The sequence below is a fragment of the Drosophila innubila genome (genome assembly GCF_004354385.1).
Source record: "Drosophila innubila isolate TH190305 chromosome 2R unlocalized genomic scaffold, UK_Dinn_1.0 1_C_2R, whole genome shotgun sequence".
NCBI classification, from domain to species: domain Eukaryota; kingdom Metazoa; phylum Arthropoda; class Insecta; order Diptera; family Drosophilidae; genus Drosophila; species Drosophila innubila.
In genome coordinates this window covers 4649768-4667797 of record NW_022995374.1, presented here as the reverse complement: position 1 = coordinate 4667797, position 18030 = coordinate 4649768, and the positions used below count along the sequence as shown (strand labels likewise).

General features: G+C 34.9%; 1 protein-coding gene across 11 annotated transcripts in view; it reads right to left on the bottom strand.

Moving 5' to 3' along the window:
• LOC117783046 (myocyte-specific enhancer factor 2) overlaps positions 1-18030 on the bottom strand; it is a 58348-nt gene that overhangs the window by 21732 nt on the left and 18586 nt on the right. For all 11 annotated transcript variants that reach the window (XM_034620208.1, XM_034620209.1, XM_034620210.1 and 8 more), the window contains exons 3-4: positions 13092-13402; positions 3490-3544 (exon numbers count right to left, since the gene is read on the bottom strand). The gene's annotated coding sequence lies outside the window, so the exon portion shown is untranslated. The remainder of the gene's footprint in view (positions 1-3489; positions 3545-13091; positions 13403-18030) is intronic.

Sequence of the window (18030 nt, the reverse complement as noted above, 5' to 3'; positions counted from 1 at the left end):
CTAGGTGATAATAATTTAAATGCAAAATCAATTTAGAGACCAAATCATGAACAAAATGACATTCCGCTTGAAAATCGGTTAATTTTTGATGAAGTTATGAGAGATCAAAGTTTTTGAAAAAATGTCAAGAGGTAGGTATGGAAAACGGTTAGTTTCGGTTAACGGTTCCGATACCAGTTATTATTAATAATAATTAATAATTATTAATAATAATTAATAATTATTAATAATAATTGAGTAAATTCAAAAATTATAGGGGTTATGTCGGCTTATAATAAAAAAGAACTGACTCAAATAAACTTATGAATTTATCTAAAAAAATTCAAACAATTGAAATGCTAAAGAAATCTAGCTCCACTTCAATATTGGATTACATTTCACAAATTGCTCTTCAAAATTCTTGTTTGGCTTTTTGCGAAAATAAGTGGCAAAGACAGGTATGTTCTTAGCCGAATATTTTGCTCATCAATGTGCAGAATATTTCCATTTTAACATAATAAGAACGGGGCTTAAAATTCAATCTCTCAATTCCAATTCACCAACTTTTAGCCCAGCCACTTGACTAATTTAAATGCAAGCCAAGCCAAAATAAGGCAGCAGCAATGCCAGAAGCAATTAGGCCAGTAATTACTTGGCTGTGGCACAAATTGAATAAAAAGCTATAGGCAGTGCTATAGCGAGATCTCAGGACAGAGAGACATCCCAAAGGATCGGGACATTAACATTGCCTAATTACATTTCAATCGCATGTCTTAAAAGGCGCTTAAACTCTCAATCGTTCATCAAATACGAGCAAGGGTGTGTGTATAATTTAAATGTGATTAGATATTAGCTTAACGAACATCACAAAAAAATGAAAGAAACAAAATGAGAAAAGAGAAAGGCGAAAAAAAAAAGAAAGAAAAAGTAAAAGTGAAACAGGAAAAGTGTTTCCTTCTGGCAGACAAAAAGTGTTGTCGTCAACTGAAGCATGCCTAAACGGGCAATAAGGGGAACCCCCCCCCCCCCCTGACCATGCCGCATAAATATTCCCTGGTTCGGTTTGTCTCGATTCGAGCTGCCTAATCTAATCAATTTTGTTGTTGCTCACCGCCCACACAATCGCACAGGAGCAGAAAGAGACAACCAGAGGCAACAAGAGAGGCAGCCGCCTGTCAGCTTCAATAACGCTACCTTAACATGTGTGTGAGTGGCAAGGAGGGGCGGGGGTGCTTTTGGGGAGCCAAGCGAGCAGCTGAGAGGCGGCGGTGAAAGCATTTCACTGTTTGCATCAATGATGAGCAGATGAGAAGCACGGCAACACGGCTCTTGGCTGTTAAAGTGGCTAGAAAACGTGGCCATGACAGGCTGCCTTGTTCCCTAACCTTCTCTCTCTCTCCCCCCTTGATATTCTATTATTGTTGTCAGTTGCATTGCGCTTGCAACTGTTAACTCTTTATTAATAAAGCTTAAACATTTCATACCATATATTTTGGCTTTAAATAAACCCTTCCATTGCCGTTTGCAACTTTTGACAAACTGACACATTTTCACTTTCATTTCGTATGTTGCGGGAATTTTCACAGGTCGGAAAATACCCCATTTTATGCACAGCTCCTGGCCCCAATTCGCAATGTGACAGCGCTCAAATGGTAAATAAAAGTTGTAACAACTGCCAGGACAAATATTTCATGCAAATACCTTGGCAAGGACACGTGCGGTAAAAGGTTTTTCCGCTGCCCACACAAATTATAATTGAAATGGATGCTTTCAAAGTACTGCACACACACACACACACACACACATATATCCGTATCTCTATCAACGTATATCTGCATCTACTTCAAGGTAAGGCTACAAAGTGAGAGGATGGCATTAATTGATTTGAACAAGCGTATAAGTGATTTTCTTTACGGCCTTATGCCAAATTCCATTCATGAAAAATTCATTGTTTAGTGAGTGAAATCTACTCAAGTTGCTAAACTAACTAAATATGCATGCAGAACTAATCAAATCGGAAAGACTAATAAAAGTATTTTCATGTTTATGAGCCAGTTCAAGGACGACTAGGACAACTGCCAGGACAAATATCTATAATCTATATTTAACGATAGCTATTAATTTTGACAGAATTTTAAAAGTAGTTAAAATAGGGCAAAAATATATATTAAGACAACTTTAACACTTTTAGCTAATAGTATATGTAGTAAATAAGTTATGTTTAATATTTTAGTGTCAATAGATACAAGAAATTGGTTGTTTCATAAAATAATAAAAAAAAAAATATATTAAGACAACTTTAACACTATTAGCTAATAGTATATGTAGTATATAAGTTATGTTTAATATTTTATTGTCAATAGATATAAGAAATAGGTAGTTTCATAAAATAATAAAAAAGTAGATATCTTAAGACAACTTTAACACTTTTAGCTAATAGTATATGTAGTATATAAGTTATGTTTAATATTTTATTGTCAATAGATATAAGAAATAGGTTGTTTTATAAAATAATAAAAAAAAAATATACTAAGACAACTTTAACACTCTTAGCTGATAGTATATGTAGTATATAAGTTATGTTTAATATTTTATTGTCAATAGATATAAGAAATAGGTTGTTTCATAAAATAATAAAAAAAAAATATATTAAGACAACTTTAACACTTTTAGCTATTAGTATATGTAGTATATAAATTATGTTTAATATTTTATTGTCAATAGATGTATGAAATAGGTTGTTTCACATTTCTATCAAAATTTTACCACTCAGCCAATTGAATATATTGCATAATCGCATATTTGTTCAGACTACGTGCACTGTCAGGTAATCATTTTGAAATCAGCATCACAATTCTGTAGCAGGCATATCAATCATTATGACTATGCTATTTTGCTTGACTGTCTGTCATAAGAGGACACACACACACACAGACACACACACACACACACACACAAACATGCACACCATTACTTTATGCGGTAAATAAGGAGCAGGGAAACTTGAACAACTGTTTGGTGTAGTAGTTGGGTGCTATGGTTCGATGGGCAGGTGTAGAACAACAACAGATAGACAAGTAGACGGGGGCAGCATTGGAAATTGACAGCTTGTGGGTGTGAGATAAATAAAAGTGTCCCACGCACACTCATACACACAAAGGTACACTAGCAAACGCATCCTGTAGCGATGCCTCACATAATATGATATATTTTTAATGTCTTTATTATGTTCCATTGAGTGTAAATATTTACCTTGTGCACAAACACTCTCACTCACACACACACACACTTACACACCAGCTAAAGTAGCAGAAGATGCCCCATAATACGCGGCACGTGCTGTGCGTTTCAAGTTAAGCCATGAAGCAGATACAAAACTTTTCATTTCTTTCACTTATAAAGAGAAAGTAAATGAGAGAGATAGAGAGAGCGTGAGTGTGGTATAAGAGGCTGTCGCTGTGGCAGGGGGGCACGTGTAGATTGTGACCTGGGGATACCTTTCACACTCACCTTGTTAAAGTTTCCTTTTGCGTGCGCAAACAACAGGTACAGATAAAAAGTTTCGCTGCAAAGAGACAGAGAAAATATATAAAAATATGAGAATTTGTTTCAAAAGTGAATCAAATGAATACAGTGTGTACTTGAAGTACTCAAAGTACACAATTTTCTATTGGCATGACGACAACACTGCCAGCCAATTAATCTTGACTGTCGAAGGCGTAGTCGCGTCTCGCCTCTCAAGCATCAAAACACGCAATTTATGACGATCAGTTCAATGCACACGCGTTGCCTGTAACCTCCTGCAACGGAGACCCAAGCCAGGCAGTCGATACTACGACCAGATGAGACCAAGAACGGGCCAAGTGGCCCAAAGAGTTGGCCCCCCTGAGCTGGCTTAGGTTTGCATGCACTACGGAGACGGCTGTCGGTGGTACACTGACAAATACCCTGTAACTAGCACTGAAGTAAATCTTTATATATAAAACTCTTTGTCCTGACTTACTCACTCACTGACTGATCATTGCGTAGAACAAGCCGTCAGACCTAGAAAGCTGAAATTTGTACACAACTTAGCTGACACGATTTGATCGTGCAATAAAGCGGCTTTTTGAAAAGTTCGACCTGCAAGTCTGTCAAATTTGAGGTTAGAGTTTACACTTTGAGTGAATTGCTTAGTTTGAAAAACTTTTTCTTGTTTTTTTTAAACTATATCATCCAAACTCACAGATTGTACCTTTGACAAAGTTTTGACAATGATATAAAAGTTCAAAGATGTTAATAAAATGTACAATGGTGGGTTAAAAAGTAAAAAATTATAAACAAAGTTTTAAAAAATTTGCAAAAATACTTGAAATATCCCAAATAAACATAATTTAAATTCAATATTAATTTAGGTCAGACGTCTTCCCCTTTTACAAAGCAGTCTCACCCCTTTATTATATAGGGTATAACAATACGCACATGTGCCACACACACACACACACACTCATACACGCTACACAATCACACTTTGCATGAGTCCAACTTTGTGAGGGGCATTGTCTCTTTATGCAGCCAGAGCTAAAGCGAGTTTAAAGTTGAAAGGATACCATAAATCTTTAGAGTCAAATGCAAAGCGACAGGCACAACACTTGCACTCTCTCTCTCTCTTTCTCACTGTCTCTCTCTCGCGCTCGCTCTACTTTTTATCTCGCTCAGAGTTGTCATGACGAGGCAGGCTTGGCGGCAGCACATTGACAGCATTGGGTTTAGTGTGTCTCATATGGATAAAGCCTGGCAAGACATGTCTCTCGACTGTTCTGCATAACATCAAAAACTGCGCATGGTTTTGAATTAAGACTGATGTGGCATTTGGGAGTTACTGGAAGAGCTCTTTATGCGCATTACGAATTGAAATTCAAATGACATGCAACTTGTGGCAGAGTTAAGGGTATGAAAAGTTAAACCCAAGGCAATCAGAGAATAATGTAATTATTTTTAAGCAAGTTAAGACAAAAAAAAAATATAAATTTTATATATTTTATATTTTCTATCTTTAATTTAATTGTTATTAATACATATTTCAGCTTGATTTTTAATAAAATTATTTTCTATAGATAAATATTTTTATTTAATAATTTTACAGACTTTAAAAAGGAGAAAATAATTATAAAAAAAATTTAGAAAATACATTACCACCTTGGTATATAACAAAATAAAATAATACTATCAATAATTATTTGCTAGTCTATTTATTTCTCATTTATTACATTCGTTCTTCGCCCATTTCAATTCCACAATTTATCTAGGAATGTATAAACTTTATATTACCAATGGGAAGTTAACATCATTCGTCACATTCCCTGAATAATTGCGCCCTCCAGCTAACTTTTTATATACACAAGGGTACTAAAAAAACACCGAGAAAAAAGCCAAAATAAAAATATTATATTCAAAAATCAATTGCAAGTTGGTTCAACAGTGTGACGTCAGTTGCTCAGCTGTTGATGGATATTTTTATACAGGGAAATATATTCAGATCCTGCACGCGATTTATATTTATTTATAACTAAAGTGCGTATGCTCAATCAGCTGTTGGATTTATGTCGACCCCAAAAACTGAAGAGGAAGAGGAAGAGGACAAGGTAGAAGGGAAAACAGAAGGAACTACCGACTGTCTGCACAATAAGTATTATTATACTATACGATGCTGTAAAACGAACCAAACACCAAAAACATACGCAACATGTGTGCACAATTTGTTGTTGCCGTTGTTCTTGTTGCTCTTGTTGTTTTTGTTGTTATTATTGTTGGCGAGCAGCACATGGCATAAGATTCGGCTCATGAAATGAACCGTATATGTGCCAAAAAGTCAATGATAGACAAAACACAAATACACACAGACAGGGAGATACTCACACACACACACACACACGCACACTCTCGTAATTGATACAAATATTTGGTTTTCAAGCAAGCGCATTTCCCGGGCTCATCTCTAGCCCGTCCCCGGTCCTTGGTCTGGGTCTCAAGTGCGCACATCCTTTGGCCTTAGCTTCCTTAAAAAGGCATTTAGCATACGAGTCGATCGCATAGCTGAAATGCATTGCAATGGCAACTTAAGTGGCTCCGGGTAACAACACAAAACTCTTCACTACATTTACATATCTTAAGCCCGCTAGATGAAGAGTAAAAGGGGCTTATAAGTTTGTGGCAGTTTATGTAACAGAGAGAAGAAGGCATCTACGTCCCTATAAATTGTTTAGATTCTTGATCAGCATAAACAGTCGAGGTGATCTAGCCATCTCCTTTATAACAGAGAACTATAAGAGCTAGAGCTACCAAATTGGGGAAAAAAATATTGCTATAGAGTGCAAATTTTGGTACACATTAAAATAATAATAATACAAAGGTGACCTAAAAATTTCTGCATGATCGGATAATAAATTTTTAAGTTATTATAGAATCAATTTTTGAGACTGAAGAAGAAGAGAAAACTAGCTCTACAACGTAATTGTGTTCAAATCAAGGCTGCGAATCTCCAAAATTTTGTTAAAGGTTCGGTTCGGCGTTTCGAACCATAGAGCTAGACATCGGTTCGGTTTGCGAATTGGTTTATATACACCCTGAAACCTAGGTTAGGTTCGAACCTTGGTTCAATTTCATACTAAAAATATTTTTATTGTTATACATTTTTCTCTACATTTTGAACTAGTTAAATTTTTTTTTTTTTAAGAAATTAAATTTTGGTGATAGTTTAAATTTATTTGAAGACTTAAATATGACTTATTTTAAGCCGAAGTCTTAAATATTTGCGCAATATTAGAAAACCATAAAATTTATGTAATTATTTTCTTTTTCGAGTCGGTTCGATTCAGAACCGATTGTTTATCTAAAAGTCTATGTACCGAGTATCTCACAGTGGAGCACACTCGACTGTAAAGTTGTTAGTTGTTATGACCCGGGCCGAGCTGCTGTCTGTATGTATGTATGTGTGGGTGTGTGTGTGTATAGTTTCTCACCTACAGCGCCAGACAACGTCCATTTCGAAAGAGATCTCAAGTAGCAGGAAAATCTGAATATATGTAGATATGTTTCTAGATCTTGTATATGTTTCCTTTGATTTTTGTTATACACACATAGACACACTTATATATATATCTGTATGTGTGTGTGTGTGTGTGTATGCAGACACAAATGTTATTGACGTCGCCGTCCGGGCACCGTCGATAGTGAAGAGCAGACGCTGGCGGGGAAAGACGTGCAGCGGCCATACGTTGACTCAGGGACTGCGATTGCGGCTGGGACTTGGACTGGGGCTGTTGTAGTCGTTGTTGTTGTTGCTGCTGGGACTCTGGGTGATGTTACCGTTAAAAGAAATGCAATTAAAATGAATCTCTAGACCCCTAAAAACTTCATGCAGCCGCAAAGCGTTGCAGTAGCGGAAGCAATTAGTAAACTGAGCAGTCTTCCCATATACATATACAGATATACTCGTAATCCCATAGCAAATCTCTGTACGCCTCACGCGTGCTCTACGTGGCATTTTCCGTGATGCTGTGTGTTCTTGTGTAGGTAAAACTACAACTGCATTGGGGAAACGCACTTAAGGAAGTACATTATGTGCAGACAAACACACTCATATATATATATATACATATGTTATATATTTATGCATGTGTAGTAGCTGTCGGATCTGCTTAGTCGACTCTTCCCCAATTTTAGATGCAAGAGGGCAAAACGGAACACGTTTAATTTGTGGTGGCGCACATGCAATCCTTTTGACAGTATCTTCCTCCATCCACTTATCCCATTCATAATATTTTTTATAATTTGTTGATGTGTCATATTGTGTTTCCTAATTTGGCTTGCATGACGATTATTATGGAGCAGCCACTAAAAATAGAATTTAAAGTTAATCCCTTTTTTTCTATTACTTGTTTCTATGCCTAATTTCATTGTAAAAAATTTTATAAATGAAGCATGAATCTAGTTCTTAAGCAAACCAAATCTTTGTAGCTAATAATTGACACTTAGACCAAACATACAACGAAAATTAATGAAAAGTATTAAACAAATATGTTATATCTATGAAATGATACTTTATTTACACATATTCGATGCAAAGAAAACTCTAGAAGTTGCCTTCTTCTGCTGTCATTTAACTGTATTTAATTACAAGAATTTTATCATAGAACCATTGAAAAGACATAAAAACATCGGTTAATTCTAAGAAATGTAATTTTTCCAAACATGACATGTATTCTGTGAAATATTCTAAGCTTTATCAAGATTTTCAATGCAAAGAAAAGTCTAGATGTTATTTTCTTTAGCTGTCATTTAACTGCATTTAATTATACCCAGTTCTTATATCGTAGACAGATTGGAACAAAGGATAAAAAATACAGGCCCTCTTTTTGGCTTAGTCTTTCGCATTTTCTCTGGCCCAACATTAACTGGAAATATTAGACCACCCAGCCAGCAGCTGTTGTTGCATCAACAAATTGCAAAAAAAAAAAGATAATATAAGACAATAAAAATAAACAATAAAATTCTGAAAGAAAAAAAATAACATTAAACGATGATGCAGGAGGCATCCATAAAGATTATTTAGCTATATACCAACACATAGGTTAACTGTCTGTTTATACAAGTATCTATGTATCTTTAGCTGTGTGTATCTGTATCTGTGGCGCTGCATAAATAAAAGTTCAGATTTAGCTGTGGCACGTGCCAACTTGTTAAAAATATGTATCGCACATATATCTATAAAATAGAATAAATAAAACTAACTGCCAAAATGTTAAATACAATGCTGTAAAAATCCAATGAGCACACAATTAGCAAAAAAATCAATTGTTTATTTCAATTAAAAATGTGCAAGAGCCAAAAACCAATTCAACACAATTGATAATTATTTTTTACTATACTCTGTACGAGGGGAGTGTATGGTTGTGTGTGTGTGTGTGTGTTTGTGTGTATGGCTGTAAGTATTTATAAGCTGCGACCTGTTGTCTGCCATTCATTCAGCAAGCATAACAACAACAAGTTGGCCAAAATAAGACGGGCAAAGTTAAATATAAAACAAAAACAAATGTTAAATTTAGTTATGGATATTTTTGTGTTGCAAACACACACACACACACATATAAAAATAACACACAGCAGGCACAGAAATAGAGAAACCGAAATCTATAAAAATTATCCTTTTTATTTTTATTTATAATAGCGCCACAAATTGATCGAAAACAAAACGTAAAAACGTAAGAAAACAAAGCGAAATGCTTGAAATGTCTTAAGCGTTAGTTAACGTTCATTACGACTTTTCAAAATGGCTGCCACGGCGATCAGTTCACATTCTTTTTTCCATTTCCCCTTGCCATTTACCTACAAGAGAGCAAAACGCATGCGCCAAAAGCTGCCAAGCTCTGTCAATGTATTTGTGCATTCATGTGACTCGATCACCAAGACTCTCTCTCTCTCTCTCTTTCTCTCTTTCTTTCTGTTGTTGTGTCTCTCCCTTGCTCTGGCTATCCTGCTCTCACTCTTCTACTCACGCTCTCTGGCGGGCATTGTGTGCGTATGCCGCCATTTGCATTTTCTGTCTAAATATAGACAAAGCGTGTGATCGTCTCATAGGTGAGAGAGAGAGAGAGAGAGAGCATACACATCTGTGTATGGGTGAGTGTAAAGAGTCGATGATGCTGACGCTGCTTTGGTCTCGTCCATGTACGTCACTCATTTGCATATGTGACTGTGTGCATGTATGTGGGTGTGGGTGTGTGTGTGTGTGTGAGTATGTGTATATTCCCCCCCCTGTGACCACACCGCGCTGTTTACTGATTAAATTACAGTGCTTTTGAGAAAACAACATTTTTTTTTTTGAGTTGTTTTGAAATTCTTTATTTTTTTCCAAGTGCCCCTACGAAATGCTGAGTATTCGTTGGCCATTCGAATGGCCTCCAAGACAGGTGCGGCCGAAAGACGTTACGAAAACACAGTCTCTATGCCTCATGTACAGTTGCAAAATCGAGCATGCCCCTTCATAGCCCTCGATGTTGCATCTGCTGTCTGTCGTCGCCATTTGCGCAGCTGCAGGCACAAACACGCACACTCAGGCATAATCGTGCACATACCTACCTATGTAGTATCTAGTATATATGAGTACAACTACTCGACCAAAAGAAATATTTTTTTGTTTTGTTCTTATACTGACATTTCGTATAAACATTTCTGTATACAGTGTATTCAACAATTTGTTGTTCCCTTTCGTGCTGATACACACAGTAAATATACAGAAGAATCGTAGGAATGCAACATGATCTTCGTAATACATATGTATTAAAGTCTCTGCTGATATTCTATGTAAATACTGTACATTTGATCTGATGAGATCGAAGAGTACTTAATTGTAATGCTGAGAAATGCATTGGAGTGTTTCTTGATCAGTTTATCAGATCAGTAAAGGCATTAAAAGCAGCTGATTCATGGGATAACAGCTTAACTAACTTTAACTAACAAATTAACATAGTATGTTAAACATAGCAGCTGTTAATTGCTGTATCAGCAGCTTTACCAACAGCTTGTTAACATGTTCGAAATAAAGCTTTAACAGTAGGTATTTTACTAACACTCTTTTAATTTAACATTTTAAGTTTAACAGCTGCTACTCTTTTATTTAACATAAGAAATTTAACATGCTTAGCATAACTGCTGTTAATCGCTTAATTGACCAATGTTAAGTCTGACTGTTAGGCATAGAAATATGTTAAAATTCAAATTATGACATGTCAATAAAAATGAAAAGTTGTCAATTGTAAAATTGTTGGGTACAGTATGCAAAACATGAAACAACTATTTTAATTTGCAAACGAAATCTGGCAAAAGCAACAACAAACGTACTAAGAAAAACATTTCTTAATTTGCAAAAGAAGAAAAAAAAGACAGAAGAACAAATAAACAAATAAATCTAGAAAGAATAACAACAAGATGAAAGTGTCGCCATTTTGCTTAGTCTTTTGGCGCTATGATTTTGCTTCATTTGTGTTCTTTTGCTTTCGCATTTGTTGTTTTGTGTTTCGTTTTTCCCTTAGCTCTTTAGCTCTTCCTTTGGGCGGCTGTAGCGAGCAGTTGCACTATGATGAGTCTGATATTTTCACGCTTAATCACTAACTGTCCCCGTGAGCAGAGCCCCATTGGATGTCGGCATCGTCTGCGGCGACACAGAAGACAACAAGACACGAAACATTTTGGAACAGGGCCAAAATACTTGATGCTGCAAATGAAATGGCAGAACGTCGAGTAAAATGCAAAATGCACAAATGTCAGGCATACAAAAAAAGGGGGAAAACAAGAGCAAGGAGCAAACAAAGGGTGGCCGAAGAGGAGGCATAAGAATCGAGAGGAAATATGGGTATGGGGCGGCACAGTGGGGAGCGTAGAAATAAAAACTCGAGCCAAAAGATGCGACACGGACTGACAGCCAGAAAATTGAAAGAACGAACGATACGCTTGCAACAACAACAACAACAACAGCAACAACAACAACAAACTGGGGGGAAAAACTTTAATTTTCTTTTATTGCGGTCGTCGCGCGCAATAATTGCACGTAAACAGCAACAACATTAAACAACAACAACAATATGAGCCACAATTTCGACTGTTCATTTGTTTTTTTTTTTTTGTTTTCACCAGATTTTATGAGATGTGGCTACAGGTATATAAACACAACAATACATTAATGTGTGTGCGTGTGTGTGTTAATATTACACAAGACGCGTGCTTGAATTCTTGATGATTTCCCGCATCCCTCTCACCCTAATACAGCACACACAAACACACACATATGCATGAATATTTTATAATTTCCATAGAGCGAATGAAATGGAGAAATACTGACAATTTTAGAGAGGGAGAAAGATACAATTCAACCAAATTGCCTGCAATGACGTTCAATAATTTTTTTCAAATTTTTGTATGACGCACTTTCATTTGCCTCCTTTTTCCACAAATTTTGACAGTGTGCGTGTGTGTGTAAAAGTGTTTATCATTTCGAAAAAGCGAAAATGAAAGTAGATTTGTTTTAACATAAAACCAAATTTAACTCTTAACTTCATTAACTAACTATATAGGTATTATTATTATAAGTACAATTTTATTTTTATTTTATTCCCATTTAATCGAACATTGACCCCGTGCAACATGTAACTATCTATCGAGTTGCTCTCATTAAAGGCTGTAATCTAACGCTTGATGTTTCGCGTCGGTTCTTAGCCTTTTTGGCATTTTTTTTCTCTTGCTTTCCGCTGTTGCCATGGCATTAAAGCCAATGAAACGGGCCAACGAGCCAAAAGACTCAAGAAATTTCTTGGCAAATGTTTTACGTTAATTGAACGCCAAGAAATACCATCGCCCAACATCGATGTGCGTGTGTTGTGCGTGTGTGTGTGTGTGTGTGTTTGTGTGTTTGTCTGTCCATTGTGCACACACAATACATGCTCAGCTGTTGTTGTAGGTCTCGCCCTGCTTATACTAAAAGATACATATGTGTACATATATAAAAACGAATGGTATGCTCTACAATAATCTGCTCCACAGTCAACACTCGATAAAACAGAATCTATGTAGAGATCACAGCATGATCAAAAAGTAACAAGGATATAAGAAGAGACTTTTTCTAAAAATCTAAAAGTAACTAAAATTCTGATTTTTTTGAAAAGTGTTTTATTTTCGGTGCTTTGAATATTTTTAATTAGTTTATTTCTAAAATAAATTTCGTGCAAACTACAACTTATTCTTCTTGAAATAAATATTTCTTTTGTAGAAATTAAACTGCAGTTAATCAACTTTTTAAGATTCATACTATAATTTCGACCACATAAAAAAAAAAATACATTGAAATTCCCAACAGTATTAATTATTTTTAATCCCCGATACCATTGTGACTGTCGTTAAAATATTTTATTATATTTTTGCATCAATAAGTGAATTTCATAAAGAATTACACAAACGCTAAATTCGATACAACAGTTCGATATCGTTAACAATATTTTCTAATTCATATGTACAATTAGAAACAAATAAATAAATAGTAACACAAAAATTATGATTACAAATTTAAGATAATTATTTACCTGCCAAATGCCGCTGTTGAGCAACATGAAAAAAGTCCAACGTTTCTAGTGCCTTTAAAATGTCCAATGACAACTAGTTAACATTTTTTTTAAGTTTATAAATATATGTTACGTATATATTTATTTAGTTGTTGTATATGGCAACATTTGAATGATAGTAAGCCACTTGATCTGTGTACTTTTAGGTGTTTTGTTTATTCCTGATTTCTGTTCTTAGTTACTTTATTGTTGTTGCGCTTATCAATTGACTCTGACGTTGTGGTTGCTGCCGCTTCCACCTGTTTTCCTTATGCTGCAACCGTTTTGTGTCACTGAAAATAGATAAATGACAGAAACAATAAGCAATGTCATTCAAACATAAAGTGAGAAAGTATATCCCTATTTACGTCATGCCTGAGATAGAGCCTCCCGCAGGCTTTAAGCCTACGCCTGAATGTGTTGCATATGCAACAAGTCTGATTTAGAGATAATTTCTCCGAATATTTGAGAGATATTGTGGTTTTGGTTTAGAATCTGGCAAAGGTACAAATTTGCAGTGTAATCGACTGTGATAATACTCCTTATTTCATATTTCCCGACACTTTTGACTATGCGTTTAATTTACTGCTTAATAAAGATTTCAAAAAAATTAATTAAAAATATATTTATATTATAAAAAAAATATATATATATATTATAAAAAATATATTTAAATTATGAAAAAAAAATATATATATATATATATTATAAAAAAAAAATTTATATATACTTTACAAAAAATGTATATATATTATACAAAAAATATATATACATTTAAAAAATAAAAATAAAAATATTATATTTCCAATAAATTTGTATTGTTTTGCTTAAATATGGTTTACATCTTGCTCCCATTAAAAGTTAAAATCATTTAAAAATTTAATGAAAATTTAAATACTTAAGAATTGATAAAATTTAAAAATTTAATGAAAATTTAAATACTTTAGAATTGATAAGCTTTAATGCAAGACAAGGTATTAGTCTGTATCTTTATATATCGATTTCGAAACGGTTTTTGTATATTTCGGTTTCGAAATACAAGTATGAATTCAATTAAAAAATAAATTAGTTGTGAAAATGTTAAACAAAGTTAGTATATAAACAGAGATATTTTGAGTTCAAAAAAAGATTTTCCTGGTAAGATTGATATTCAAAACGATAATAAAACCTTAACAACATAATTACGGTTACTAATCGGTTATTTTGGTTGAAATATTATTGGATTCGGTATAATGAAAAAGTTTTGATTTGGTTAGGGTTTCAATTACGGTTACCAATTTCAATCGGTAAATACCGCTTACGGTTTTAATCCCTGTTGCAAAGAAAAGTGAACATGATTTGCCTGTTACGGATGCACCACATTTGGTGTTTCGTTTACAGGGTATTTAGGAGAGACAAATGCGCGTGCTTGTCTCAACGCCCACATGCCAGGCGCAGTGCTCTCCTGTAGTGATGTTGTGAACGTGCTGTCTCTGTGAGTGTGTGAGTGTGTGTGTGTGTGTGTGTGTTTGTCAAGCGTGTGGGTGGCTAATGAAATGCTTCAACAGCAGCAACGACATCAACCGCATCCATCTACATTCACATACACCTACGTTGATCAGTTCTGGCCCCGTGCCGTATATGTATCTTTGTATCTTTATATCTATGTATCTCATGTGATGTGTGTGTGTTGTCATGACACCTCGGCAAGAGCAGGCAACAGAATACACAAACAGAGCTTTTCCAGCGGGTCCAAATTGTCTACAGTTTTTCCTTTTTTTTTTGTTCACAGTCAGTGCGATAAAGAGAGAGACAGAGAGACAGTGAAAGAGAGTGTGAAAGGGAGATAGAAACTAAAACGGAATGCAGACTGAACACAGTTGTCTATAATAAATTGTTGGGCTGCGACTTTTCGGCTCTTTGTCATGATTTTCGACATTTTTGTCAATGTTTCTCTTGTGGCGCTTTTTTCTTCTCACTTGATTTTTATGACATTCCCTACAGGCGCTTCTCGCCCACCTCTGGCCAAACAGTGAAAACAACAACAAAATGGGGTGAAAATCGCCTTTGTCACTCCCCGCCGTCCAACAACATAATCATGAAATCATCATGTGAGGCCGAGACACAACAATTAATGAATAAGTTAACAAATATTCTTGTAAATATTTCCATAATAAAATCGTACAACAATTTGGCAGTTTGGTTGTTGTGTTGTTCTTGTTGTTGGGGTATTTGGCTGGCATTTGAAATGCTAGAAAATGGCTAGAAAAATGGCGTCGCATTTGGCGGGTTGTGCGGGGCAGTCGCTGTGATGCTTTTGTAATTTTTGGCAGCCATCCAAAGTCTACACAAATTTGCGTAAATAAACAACAACATTTTGTTGCAATTTAGAAAGAGTCGTTAATGCTTCTAGTTGTTTCTTTTTGGTCGAAAGAATTGCACGAAGTTTTTGCACAAAATATGCGAGACGAGTGCCAAAAAAAAGGGGACACAACCAAACTAGACTGTACATACAGAGAGAACTGACTCAAAATACATAAGCATCAAGTGGATACATACATACTTGTCTATGAGAGAAGCAACATATCCAAGTGAAGTCTGGCGAATGTGCGTATTGGATTACAACGGAAACGGAAGCGCTTATCGCATCTGATTGGCATGACAGACATGTCTCTAACCCTACATACTTCTCTTACAGCCCCCTCGAGCTGCTAAGCCTAGAATAAGTCACAGAATACCTAAGCCTGACCCAAGGCACCTTTAATATATTAGAAATTATTGTATATAAGATCGAATCTGGAACACACTTTCTTGTACTTTAGAGTTAGAAATTCTAAAATTATAGTTGTGATATTTAAATGTCGATAAAACTTGAAGCAAGTCCAAAATAATTTAAAAAGTGAATCAAAATATATCTAATTTAAACTAGAAAACTGTAAAAAAGAAAAAAAACATTAATTTAATATACATGCATGCAATATTTTGTCTAAAATTGAACTTAACAATTTTTAATTAAAACCCTAACCCTACACTGAAAAAAAAAACCAACTTCTAAAATCAAGAACATTTATCTTCAATATTTTGTTCTTTAAATAAGATCATTTTAAGACCATATCACTAATACTATGAGTATTAATTATAATAAAATGTATAAAAAAGTCAAAGATAAAAAAAATTATAAATTTAAAAAATAATTTTTAATTTTTTTATTTTAATTTTAAGAACATTTATTTTTAAAATAAGAACTTGGTCTTATTTAAAATGTTCTTAAAACCAAGATGTGTTGATATGTGTTGCATACATGTAACATACGTAACAGTTTTACAATATTTCTCTTGAATTGAATTTAGCATTTTAAAATTAAAACCCTAACCGAACCTTTCAAAGGCTTATCGCATGTGTTTCATTTCTATGAAAACACTCAAAGCTCTTGTTTGTTGTTGTAACACTCACTCATTGACACTCACTGCAAAACCGCTTAGTAATAGCCTTCAGCTGGAAAAGCCACTTATAAAACGAAAGCAAAGCACCATGAAAAACACTCTGCAGGTGGTTTGAAGGATTAGTTGGAAACTTAGAAGCTTTATAGCCATTGTTTAAGCACGTTAGGAGTGCCAGGATGTTCGCATTAGGAATATTTCCGAGTGTTTATTGACAGTCTCCTGTAACCTAACATTAACTCTACACATTTCTCATTGTTTTGACAGTGAAATATTTGGAAAGTATATATTTTTAATACCTCATACATTCCCCAGAAAATAATTGCTTACAATTGTGAGTGGCGCCATCTAGCAGCATTTATGCTCAGCTGATCGTGTTGTCGCCATCTGTGAACACCGATCATGTACAGCGCCATCTGGCGGCTAGCAACATGTGTTGGCAGCATTTGTGCTGCTGGCAACATTTTCAATTTAAATTTTAGCATTATGTTAAACAACATTGTTGTTGTTGCCGCTGTTATCATGAACGTTGACGTTGTTGTTGTTATTGTAATTCACTTTGCGCGATTTTCGTAGGAAAACAACAAAAAACAGATGTTTTCTTTGACTTTATTTTGGGAAATTTTATTGCTTTGACAGAATTTCACTTTTCAACACAAAAAAACACACAGAAAACGAAGATCGATATTATTTCTGACCCCAACTGAATCACTTTAGAGCGAATAAAGATGGTGAATTATTTAGCACATTGTTGTTAATTTATATGTCAATTATTGCACAGTTAATTGAACTGCGCGGCAGGAAGAGAGAGATGAAAGACGTAAGACGAAGTGAGACGGAATGGCGCGTCCTTCGAGACGAATATTGCAATTTGAATTTGATTTTGCATATAATTTAAACAATTATGTATATATATAATCACTTATTTATTCACTGATTCACTTGTTAATTGAACACACGCAAAGTATTATTGAGCATCGGTATCGTAACGGATCGGAATCGGATTCGGATCGAAATGAAAATATGTCTGTGCACGATATTTCCTACACTTCACTTTACTGGCGCAGAAAATCGCATATACAACGAGAATGTATAATTATAAATAAATGTTCTATAAAAAACGTTTTTTTGTTCGCTCTTGTTTGTTGTTGTTGTTGTTGTTGCTATTGTTGTTGTTATTGTTGTGTGTGTGTGTGTGTGTTTGTGTTGGTCTTGTGTGTTTTTGAGCCATTTTAATTTTAGAGGTAACCCAAAATAAATAACCAACCATTCCGCAGGCAGAACGCGGCCAGAAGCACCTTTCGACAAAATACAAAACCAAAAAATATATTTCAAAAAAAAAAGCTGAAAAACAAAATCCTAACGAACAATTTGAAATGCTTGAAACCAAAATTGCAGGTGGCAAAACCCCAATTGCTATCTGAGTATGTTTCTTCTTCTTCTCCTCCTACTTTTGATAAGCTTTCGAGTTAAGCGTTTTCAAAGCGTTTTAATGGCGTTTT